Below are 12,536 nucleotides of genomic sequence, written 5' to 3'. Positions count from 1 at the left end.
TTAATTATTCTGTTTAAGCCTAAGGTAAGTCTTGCCATTTCTAGGCCTAGATTCCTCAGATACACAAGCCCAGTGCTGTTAACAACTCCTTTGGTCCAGGCTCTTATCACTTTCTTGGGATTATGGCCATGGCTACCAGATGCTCTTCTCTCCCTGAGTCTCTTTTCCCTTCAGTCTGTTGTAAAACCTTAGGGTTTCTACATGAAAATCTGATCACAACCCTCTGTTTCTTCCATGGTGACAATATTCCTGTGTGACCTGTCATCTGCCACCTTCCAGCTTTTCCTCCTGCTTCTTTCCCACCTCACGGCTCACTTCAGCTACCTCCAAATGTGTGCAGGTCCCTCAGCAGGCCTGGGTCCCCTCTCGTCTGCACATCCCCTCCACTGTGACAAATATCTTTACTCCACATTCGCTACCCAACTGTAACACGTCAAGTATCACCTCAATGGACAGACAGTTCCTGAGTCACCTTTCCCCAGGGGTGAGTGTCCCTCTGTGCTCGTCAGTCAGCCCCTGCTGTGTCCACACACTTTTAGGACACTCCACTACAAACTTCAGTTTACTCAGATCTACTGGGAAGTTTGTAATGCCAAGCATTACGCTCTTTACCTCCTTCACCAGTGTCTACTACAGTGCCTATAATGTGATAGGTTCTCAATAAACATTTTCTGATAGGAACTTAAGAAAGTAGGGTATTTAGCAGCTTAGAGAGTAAGATATCTTTTCATTGGTAAATTTCATAATGAACGTAATTCTTTTATTTATTTTGCCACAATTCCAGAGTTCTAGCAATGATTAAACTCTTAAACTGGTATGTTTGGTTTACAAGGACATGCCCACCAGTAAGAATAACAATAACATCACAGATATTAGTAAATGACAAGAAAATTGTCTGGTCATAGTTGGCAATTTGTCTCTCTTCTGACACATTTTAGTCAGAACTTCTTCATGGCCTCCATGTTTGTCAGGACCTCTGTACACTAGTTTTGCGTCTATAGTAAGAGGTGGCGGTGGGGAGAGGAAAGGGAGAGATGGGGAATATAATGCAGAAGAATCAAACTTTCTGTAACGAGAATACATTCAATTTACATAAGAATGAAAAATGCATGGGAATAATAAAGAAATATGCATATCATCTTCTGAAATCAACTCCTTTTTATAGAAATTATTTATTAACATTAAAAATGACTATCCCGCATCATTCTATATTATGTTTCGGCTTTATTTCAGAATTTACATACAGTGATTTAACAGAATGACAGTGTTTGTATTCCTATTTGTCAATGCTCATACTTAAACCTCTTGAATAAAGTTTCTTCTTTAGCTTACATCTTGACTTAGAACTGTAGTGACTTTGAGAAGTAAAGCAGAGCCATTTCATATAAATTTCATGTTAGAAGTAAGTTAAAAAAAACAAAACCCAAGAGTAGCTTATCGCCATTCCAGAGTAAAGACTATAGAGTAAGAAAATCTTCAAAATTCATCTTATAGAAAATGGGGACAAGGCAAATGTCTATATAATGAGGCAACTGTATCTTCTGCCACAGTAATCTTACTTGGCTCTTATCATAGAATTTCTGTTATTCTCTCCTGTCACAGAAAAGTAAATATATGCAATACCTTAAAAACAAAAAAACAGTACAAATGGTACTTTTCACCCAAGGAAAGCAAGTAACATTGTCTCCTCTGCGATTACTGTTGCTAATACTTGGTTTGGACTTCAGTTTATGAAATATTTTTCAAGAAGAGTCTGAATCCAAGGGCAAGAATAACTAGAAATAAAGGGTGACTTCTAAGTATTGGCTGCCAGGCTGTCAACACCCCCTTAATAGTTGATGTGGGATAGACGCACAATATTAAGGAATGGAAAAACACAAGGAAGGTAAAGTATGGGGGCACTCCTTATTGGGGGCACAATCTCTCTCCTCACTGCCAGCTACACCTTCTGGAGACGCTGCATCTACTTGGCGCCCCAGCAGGCGCACTCTAGGAGCCTGAGGAGCAAACAGGATGCTAGCAGTGCTTCCCGAAGGCGTGCAGGGACAGGGACGCAAACCGAGTCTGCACCACAATGGGGAATGTGGCCTTAGTGCGCCTTCTGGAAATTTAGGTAATGATTAGAAGCAAAGACATTTGGTCAGTACGACAGTCAATTATATGTCAACTTGACTGGGACATGGGGTGCCCAGAGAGTTGGCTAAATGTTATTTCTGGGTATGTCTGTAAGTATGTTTCTAGTGAGATTAGCACTTGATTGAATCAGTAAACCGAGTAAAGCACAGGGCCCTCTCCAATGTGGGAGGGCCTCATTTAATCCCTTGGAGGACCACATAAAACAAAAAGGTGGATGGAAGGAGAATTCCTTCTCTCTCAGCCTGAGTACTGAGTTGGGACATTGGTCTCCTGCCTTCCCTCTGGTGCTTACACCATGAGCACCTCTGGTTCTCAGGCCTTTAGATTCAGACTAGAAGAACTACACCTGGATCTCAAGCTTTCGAACATCAGAGCACAGGACTTCTCAGCCTCCATAACCAGGAGCCAATTCCTTATAATAAAACTCATATATGTACAGATAGCTCCTATTGGTTCTGTTTCTCTGGAAATCTCAACAGTCAGTGTTACATGTTTTTAAGACATACTGACACTAGAACACAATATGCAAGGAAATAAACTGTTAACACAAATTTCTTTTTGGTTCAAGTAGGTTTGCCTTGAATTTTAGAGTCTGCTCATATTATTCTTAAGGCCCATATTTGATTTGCATGAAAGAAGTGTCTGTGAGCTGCAAAACCCAATGTTCTTTAAATTAGTTTGGAAGAACACATATGGTCCCTATCAACAAAACTGCAGATGTAACAATCATATATTAGGTTGACGCAAAAGTAATTGCGGTTTTTGCAATTATTTTTAACCTTTTAAACGGCAATTACTTTTGCACCAACCTAATAAAATATATAAACAATACAAAGGATTCTAAAAAGGAGGGTAGCTATCATTCAGCAGCATTATTGATATAGCATTCTCTGGATAGGCTCTATAAACTAAATACCATGAAACATAGTTTTTGAAACTTAAAAGACTGAGTTACAAGATAGCTTAGTCATATATTGTCCCGGTTTCTATGTCAACTACATGACAATATTCAGGTGAAATAATGAGCTTCCATACTTTGCTTTGTCATTTAATTTTTTGCTAATTAAATTTAGGAATTAGTGAAAATCAAACAAACAAACAAAAAACAGGAAAGTAAAGAAGAAACAACAAAATGTCAAAAAGATCTTGAGGAAAAATCTGAGGGTCAAAAGGGGGGTTAATGTGACTAGAATAAAGCTCATTTTGGGAAATGAAGTTGACTAAAGAGACAGACAGGCCACCTTAGGAGCCAGCACAATATAATCGATAATCCCAGGCGTTCTAGAGTCAGGCTTCCTGGGTCCCAATCCTGTGCCTTTCACTTACATTGGGAAGGTAATTTTAATCTCTCTAAATTTCTGTCTCCTCACCTATAAATGGATATAAGCATAGCTGCTTAATAGTCTTATTCTGGGGGTTAAAAGGAAGGAGTGAAAAACAGAGTACCCTGCACATAATAAAGGCTAAGTAAGTGTTAGCTGCTATGTTACTTATCACTATTATTAATAGTATCACTAGCAGTCCCATATAGAAACACTTTTTAAAAAATGGAAGCTATTCATACTTCTCAAGAATGATTTGTGCTTAAAGATTCCAGTCTTAGGAGATTTAGAATCCAGCCCAGGAAAAAGGGAATATGCTAAAAATATCATGCTTGTATCCCAGGCCTTGGGGGAGTGTCCACAGGGCACGTCATCCATCAGCTGGAGGAAAGGAGAGGGTCACAGGAAGCCACCTTGATGCCAAGTAGGTAAGGCGTCAAAGTGAACAGTTAAGAACCCGCAGGAGTCCTTCCGCCTGGTGGCGGTGTCATCCAGATCCTGAAGCCTATCTCATGGGGAGCATTCAACTCCTAGAATCCCCACCCCCAAATCCATTCTAGTAAAGTGACTCCACTTTTATAACCATCGATCTTAATTAAATAGCGGTATTCAGCTGTGTCTGCCAAGTTTTCCTGCTTCTGTGTTAGAGAGAGACACACCTGCCATCTTTCCCATATATGGCACGTTAGCTCATTGTAACACTAGGCATAGAAGAGTACAGTATATTCATTTTTTTGTATTTGCTTTTCCCTGCCTTATATTTGCCTCCTATAAGGAACGTTTCCCTTTGAAGGTTTAGGAAACATTCCCAAACGTCTGTCACAAACTTCTGAGAGTAAATCGTCCTATGGCTAACTACATTAACATGTATTAGTACTAAGGTTCTTCCCAATATTCATTTCGTCTTCCTCAAAAAAAATTAATCAGTGCTCCCCTGAGAAACTCCCTCCTCTTCCTTCAAAAAAAGGTTTTGCTCCTTTTGTACAAATTCATTGTTAAGATTTTAAGAGGCACCTGGACCAGGGCTGAGACGTTTCCTGTGCACTTCAACACAGCCTTCTTTCGATTCTTATGGGCACTGGGGCTTCCCCTATTCATTGATGAAATTATGCTGCATGCCTACCCTTCTCACAGCCAGGAAGTGTTGCTTTGTCATCAGACTGTATTTTCACTTCCTTAATTGCATCCCATTATGGGCTAGTTACCCTCATGTAAGTCCTGCTTTATTTAGCGCCTTTTAAAAAAATCTCAAACTTACTCAACATTTAAAACATTTAATTGCAATGATCTGGCTATTCTGGCAGTAATCAGCCTTCTTTAACATGAACTCTGGGAATTTGTGCTCTGTCAGTCATTAGGGTCTGTCCAGACCACAACTGCATGTACAACAATACCTGGAAGTGTTCACCAACCAGGACAGTACAAAGGTGGCCAAAGAATTTACTGAGTGGCTGAGCCCAAAGGCTGACAAGAACCATGCACAGCTAACTCATTGTATCAGGTGACTGGAAGCCCCCAGACTCTGTCAGCCTGTCACTATAAAGGAAGTCAGAGCATCATTAGGGCCCAACTTTTGGTGACTCAATGCCCCTACCTTTAGGAGTTCCAGGGAAATGTTCAATGTTCTAAAATCCTCACCCTGCTAGCATTAAACTAGTTAGGGAGGAGTCACAGGCACCAGAACTGTACACAAGAACCCCACTTGCCAAGGGGGCTTCTGCTCTGGGGTTCAGTGCTGCACAGGTCCCAATTCTAAGGGGCCATGCACCAACCTCAATGAGTTGAGCCTCACAGCAGCAAGTGGGGAGATACCCCCTCCTAACTCATGGTCTCAGTCTGTAATCTGATCTTCAAAGGAGTACCTCTTGCATCCCTAGCTGCCTGGTCTCACAAATTTCTTTTAAAAAAAAGCAAAAAAAAAGCTTATTTTGCCCTCACTTTACACCATCTCTCCTTTCTCATACCTAGTTATGTGTCTCAGCTTCAAAGGGTGCCAGTCCTACTCTTAATCTTAGTTCAGGCTGAGCAGTAAGTACGTTTACAATTGTCTAAAAAACTATAAAGGATAGTCAGAGGTTCTGATAAAAATGCCCAGTGCCCCATTACCGCCCAACACACAGAAGAACTTGACCTAAGGGACCATTCTGTTCCAGGCAGATTCTCTTCCCGTCCCCTGCAGGTTGGCCTGCCTGATGCTGTGTCCCCGGAGTTTCTCATTCCGTCTCAGCACAGTCTTGGCACTGCCACGGTCAGCTGCTTCCTGTGCTCGGCTCTGGTTCCTCCTCTGCGTTCCCAGGATGCTGCTGCGGGTCTGCAGTGCTGCGGCTCATCTGTGATCTTCTTCTCCTTTCTTTGCAACCAATGTTTCCTTATTTCCTTCCTCCCTTCCATCCTTCCTTCCTTCCTCCCTTCCTTCATTTCAGGTGTACAAAACAACAGAGTGATCAAACATTTACACCCCTCACAAAGTGATAACCCCAATCAGTCTACTATCCATCTGATACCCCAGTATTTTCTTATAGTATACATTTTCTTCTGCAAAGGGTGAACATAGAATAACATGGGTTTTAAATCTTCTATCTAGAAGAATCTATTCTGCTCAGAGTCCAATCTTTAAATGAACTCTGGGAATTAAACATCCCATAAACAACAGAATTACAGAACATTACTCTCACCAATACTTCGTGTTCAGTATTCTATGAGTTACCTTATCACAACTTATCTACCTTAATTACCAGTTTCCAAGCTCTGAAAGCTCAATTTCTTAACTTGCTCAGGAAAGCTAAGTTGTCCATCCCTTTATTAATTTCCCCTTTATTAGTCCATTTTAAATTGTGAGGTGGCACAAATCGACCCTACTTCTCCAGATACATCAGCAATAGCAGTGGTTGTAATGACAATGTGTTAGTAACTTTACTTGCAGTATTTCCTTTAATGCACACAACAACCCTACATAAAGAGTATTATTATCCCACGTACCAGTGAGAAAACTGAGAAACTTGGCAAAGTCACTCATTTAGTAAGCGGTGGAACCTGGATTGAATCCAAGCAGTCGAAAACTTCTGTACCCTTACCTGAACCTGAGCCAATTAAAAGGGGGAACAAAATTCCATAACAAAGAGTGAAAAAAGAAAGCTTGGACTCAAACTGAATTTGGTGGAAAATGCCATTTTGAAAAAATTTGCAATTTATCTTATAAACAATAAAATTTAAATTATAATTGTACTTATGTGTTTTTTCTTAGTATATACAAAAAGTGTTTTTTCTGGTTTGAAATTTTTTTGACAAAATAACATTTTGTACCTCACATATGCTTCATACAGGAACATTAATAAAAATATCTGAATCATTTAAAAAAATACTTGAAGGATTCATAATTTTCCCAAGGATCTTTCTTTCCTAGGCCTTTGGTGTTTACCCATTTCCTTCCATATTCATCATCATCTCTTTGTGACTTCCCTAATTTAAAAATGTTCATCGGTTCAATTGCCAGAATCTCATTTGTAGATGGCTTTTCCCGTGATTCCAGCAATTCTCCAATACTACTTACATTTTTTCTTTTTGCAATTCATGGATGTCTCAGTGACTACTCTAATTCATCTGTAAACATCATTAATATAGTCTCAGTTTTCCATTTAAAACCATCTCTACTTAGCAGGCCCTGCTGGATTCACAGTTTTCACTGTCCTAGTCTTATGCTAGTCGCCACTAGAATCCCCCAAATAGGGTTCCCACAGAGCCTTTCAGCTTAGAAGGGGAGGAGTAAAGAAAATACTACTCTAAGATTCAGCATTGAAAATACAGGAAGAGAGAAGAAAAGAGGAGGGAAAAGGAAACAAATGTTCAAAGTCTACCAGGCATTGCATTCATCTTTTCCACATAAGTCTTGTCCATGAACCCACAGGTAAGCACACTGTCGCAGTGACATTATGAGTGATGCAGAAGAGGAAACTGAGGCCTGAGGGAGGCACATGGTGAAGCTGACTCCAGCCAGGCCTGGCTGAGTGGCTTAACACACTCTAACCACTGTGTACACTGCCTGCTGATACTGTGGGAACCAGACAGTCATCAGCCCGGTTTCAAATGTAAGTATCACAGAAATTAGGAAACAATTTAACTATCCCAGAGCCTCACCTCAGTAGGTGGGAAAAACTTTACTTTGTTTGGTGGTAATAACCACCTCAATTAGACCAACTATTGCTTCAAGAGTCTTTCATGTTTAAGCAATTACACCTCATCTCTCCACAAAGAATAATATAGGTGACAGCTCTGTGATCTCCAAGTGTACATGTCATCTATGAAGTATCACAGTCTACAGACCAAATGATGTCACTCTGTGCCCAACCAGAAAGGCCACCTTGAGCCTGGTGGATCCAGAGTGAGTGGCCACCAATTTAACCATTTACACACAGACAAAACGGTATTGTGTAAAACCTATAATGCTCTGAACTGTAACATGAAATTACTTCATCCTGATTTCACAATGGGCAGCTAATATTGTTTTTCAATAAATTAAGGCTATGATGCTCATCTAAAAAAAAAAAAAATCACAGGGCATCTTTAATAGAAATACAAATAAAATATTGGGCTGTTTGATATTGGTTCGTATATTTCTTCATATTGGTATAGCAGCATGATTTGAATTTGCTACTCAGATAGGCAAATATTTATTAATTTAGTAATTTATAAAAAGATTATTTATACAGAGAGAGAGAGAGAGAGAGAGAGAGAGAGAGAGAGAGAGAGAGAGAGGCAGCTCTCTGTGTGTATACTGGGATTAAATAAAAACAAGTTCCAGTTATTTAATTTATATCATGCATTCTGTTATCCTCTAAAGCACTAAAGTATCTATGAATTTGAATGGAAAATTCTCAAATAATGTGAACATCTCACATTAATATGCACTGAAAGATAATCTTGAATCATTATAATAGTTGTCTTAATAGCAAAGCCTGACCATGGACTCTATAACTTATTCCCAAATGAAAGTTTTGTTGTTGTGATAATTTATAACAAAAGATAATTACGCTCATTGATTTTGGAGGTGGAGGAAAAGTCCTGGGCCCAGCTGGGCGTGGTTCAGTGGACCAGTTGGTCAACAAAGTGAGAATTCTCTGAATGATTAAAAGCGCCCTGAAATAACAACTCTGTTATTTGGGCTTCCCTGACTTGGGTTTGAGCTGTAGTAGGCCAGAATACCTAAGGCCTACACAGTTCCACACGGAGGTATTTAAGTCAGCATTATTTTCTTCTGTATTTAGGTAAATGTCTGCTAAAGCTCTGAAGAATTTACTGCAAAGTAAAAGTGGTATGTAAAGACAGAGAAGATCCTAGTCTTACAGAAGACATTCGTCTAGATTTGGTGATAACAACATTGGAGGGTGAAATTCTACAGCAGAGTTTCCCACCCACAGCACTGCTGACCTTTGGGCTGGGTATTCTCTGCTGTGGGGGCTGTGCTGTGGGGGCTGATACTGTCACATGTGCTCTGGGGGGCAAAGTCACACTCTCCCCACACTCATTTCTCAACCCCCTGTTGAGAACCACTGTCCTTGAGTATTAACTTTAAAGCAATAAATAAAGAACAATCTTTAGAAAAAAAATGAAGGGGAAAATTATTCAAAAGTTTGCTATGACTGAGTTAATTTTTGCATAAATTATAGTTTTAAAAATATGAAGATTAATTTATGATAATAAATATAGATATTTTAAGAAGCAAAACACTTGGCAGCTAGAAAAAAAGCTCAAGTCTAAAACTCAAAACCACAAGTTCATGAACCTTCTAATGTCAGATTCTCTCAGTTAGGTGACTACCGTGTTTAGACTCATATACATGAATTCTTATGAAGCCCATATTTAGAGGAACGTGCTGTATCATCTAAAAATGGCTCAATAGCTAAACAACAGTAGTACACCATCCATTTGTGGTAGTCTTAAACTGTTAATTATGGGTATGTTTAAAGTACTTTATAACTTTTTATTGCCACGTGAGTTTTGATGTATTTTGTATCAGTTCTTTCTCTTCATTGTCAACTTCTTGGTCATACTTAAGTTATTTGTTTCATACCACATTTATATTTTAATCTTATAAAACTAGTTTCATTATGATTATTTCTGCTGAACATCTGAAAAAAAATACTGCCTTTAATCAAACTAAGTAATGTCTTTTACAAAAGATTAGAGCAATTAGGATAAATATCTACCTTCTCCACTTGCTTCGTACAAATACCAGCTCTGCCTCATGTGAATTGACTTGCTCCAGTTCCCACTCTCAAATTCATACATGTGCTATTTCTACAGATATGAACAGTGCTTATGTCATTCTGCCCCTCCTTAGGATGATTTCTGGTCTCAGTATTGACATTTGGTAGTTTTGTGACGTTGGGCAACTCCGTCTCGTGCTGCTTCAGTTTCTTATTGATGAAATAAGTGGGATGGAAGGAACTTTAAACTCCTTTCTATCTTACTAATTCTGAGGGTATTTAGGGAGAATACGTACAGGTGAATGCTAACTGTTTATTCCCTAAAAGCTATTTCAAGGCAATAATGTTATCTAATGAGTTATTATAAAATACATTTTTAAATTAAAAAATTAGAAAAATAAAAGTACATCTAAATTTTCATATACACATAAAGAAATGTGTAAGGTAAACATGTTAGTCAAAACGCCTGTAAAAGTACCTTTAAAGTATGAAATCACTATGTCAAATGCAACAAAGACAGCTTGTGGGTATAATATTTTTCATTATTATCATGTTTGATGATGATGACAAAGGCCAAACTACTCTGATTCCTTCAGCTGGGAAATGATGAAAAGTTCTTCTTGACTAAGAAAGAAATACAAAATAAAATAAACACGAACACGCACCAGCCTCTTAGTGGTATTCATTAGGCTCTCCTGGAATTCTAAAGAAGGCAGTGACGGAGTCTTTACAAGGTTCCACGGTCACAGAGAAGGTAGCATAGTTATACATCACATGTAGCATCATTTACAAGTCAACATGGATGGAGAGAGAAAAGGAAAACACCTACTACAAAGAGACAGTACTTCATTCTTAAACATTTAGGAGAAGAAGAAAGAGGAGGAAGAGAAGTGGAGGAGGAGAAGAAATAACACTGTCTACATGGCCTATGATTTTTGACTCAGACTAAAGGTACCCAAGGGACGAAGCCAATCACTGAATGTGACTCACTGCTAGTAAACAAAAGACCAGGAGGCAGGTTCACTAAGCCAAACTTTACTTCTTCAGTTCATTCTGGAAGTAGGAGTTACTCCATTGTCCAGACTGACCTAATGAGCTACACATTAAGATGAGTTAACATAAGAAAAACACCCTCATAAAAAGACTGAAACTCTTAAATTGACCTCCTTCTCCACAACCAGTGGCATCCAAGTGAGAGTCACAAGTAAACAACCTCACTGTCGAGAACTAGCAGACATTTGAGCCTGCCTGCCAACGCCAGACAGCAGAGAGCTTTCACCAGGCACACTCGCTGTGGGCTTTCTCCTCAAGGATACAGACTCTGGGAAAACAGTCAGAAACCTACACCGCTCCTTAACTGTGAGAACCTGAGACACTCATTCTACACTCACGTTGAAAATGGAAAAGTCCCATTCAAAAAAAAAGGCTCAATATCATTTGCACTCAGCCTTAATCACAGTGGCTATAGTCATCAAAGTGAGGAAAGTAAATCAAGTTTAATTCAATCATTTGATTTTTCTGTCTGCTAAAACTAGAAGGGGGGATATCTCTCTTCTTTGTTCAGTCTTCATGATCATGCAAAATATATTTTTTGTAATTTGTGCTACATTATTTTACTTACAATATGTTAATATTATTTATAATTTTTAAAGGTCAGCAAATTTGTATTTGTGACACGCCAAAGTAGTCTGCTGATATAAGAATAAAGCATAATTAGCAAAATAGTTTAATTATCTCGGTGATTAACAGTAGGTACTCTGTTATATTATCTTCTAAAGTAATAAAAAAATCAGAACTAGAAATACTGCTGTTAGCTTTACTAATAGGCTTGATTTTAATGTTCTGGTTTGTAGAATAATTTAAATTTAAGAAAATTTATATTGATAAGCAATACATTTGAAAACAAACTCTAATATCTTGATTCAATCTATTTTAAAGTAATTTAATAATTTCTCAGTATGTATTCCATAGCTTCTATAGTTAAAAGCTTTATGCCATCAATCTTATTAACTGATTAGCCTTTCAAAGAAACTTAGCAACAAAAGGATTTTCCTCACAGAAATTCAACAACTCTAGACAATAAACACAGATTTTATTTCCTAGAGAATATATAAATCTGTGTTTCCAACAAAAAGGTGTCATGACAGTTACATTTGTGCCAAACAGAACACAGTATTTATGTCCATATAGATATAGAGATTAGTAATTGAAACAGATACAAAATTTCAAATTTGAAGAAACCATATGAGAAGTTTTTCAGATACACGTCTGATTTGTGCAATTTATTCATAAAATAACTGTTCTTTAAAAAAGTACATTATTTATTTTAAAAAGTTGAGGGCTTATGAATAAAAGCACCTTGTTAACATCTGTGAATATCATTATATAACACACAGCAGTTATTCACAGACTATATGACACATACATTTTCATGCCTTTATGGACATATAATTCTAGAATTTTAGCTATTATTCATTATTAATTTGTAGTAACTATTACTAAAGTGCCTCCATTTTATGAAAAGCAAGCCTAAAGCATGAGCATATCAATCATCCGGACTTGACAGATGACTAGATCGCTGACTGGAGGAGATGGAGGCCGAAGCTCTACACGGATGGCTTTATCCCCGAGATCAGTGATTTCTAACCATTAATTCTGTGCAACCACAGGGGTTCTCGACTATCTCCCCCCCCCCCCCCCCCACCACAAATTATGCAGTCAAGTTTCCAACATTTGGGGAAATCACAGGGGTCAGCACATCCGGAGTGCAATGGATAAGCCTTGCCCTGGAAAAACTACCTCCTTGATCACGGTATCTCCCCTGCCAGGTACATATCTCTTAACTATCATTACCGATATTATAAACTTCCCTTAA

At 38.4% G+C, this 12,536-nt stretch overlaps 1 protein-coding gene and 1 non-coding gene across 3 annotated transcripts in view; both read right to left on the bottom strand.

Annotated features, from left to right (window-relative positions):
• Positions 1–12,536, bottom strand: part of GMDS (GDP-mannose 4,6-dehydratase) — a 649,419-nt gene that overhangs the window by 353,060 nt on the left and 283,823 nt on the right. The gene's annotated exons all lie outside the window — the stretch shown is intronic.
• On the bottom strand, positions 12,328–12,497 carry LOC141572548 (U1 spliceosomal RNA). Its single transcript, XR_012497873.2, has one exon. It is a non-coding gene; the product is annotated as a U1 spliceosomal RNA (small nuclear RNA).

This window comes from Rhinolophus sinicus, chromosome 14 (assembly GCF_057876585.1).
Source record: "Rhinolophus sinicus isolate RSI-liver-muscle chromosome 14, RSI-T2T, whole genome shotgun sequence".
Taxonomy (NCBI): domain Eukaryota; kingdom Metazoa; phylum Chordata; class Mammalia; order Chiroptera; family Rhinolophidae; genus Rhinolophus; species Rhinolophus sinicus.
Note: the sequence above shows the minus strand (reverse complement) of the source record. Positions and strands in the feature narration are given on the sequence as shown.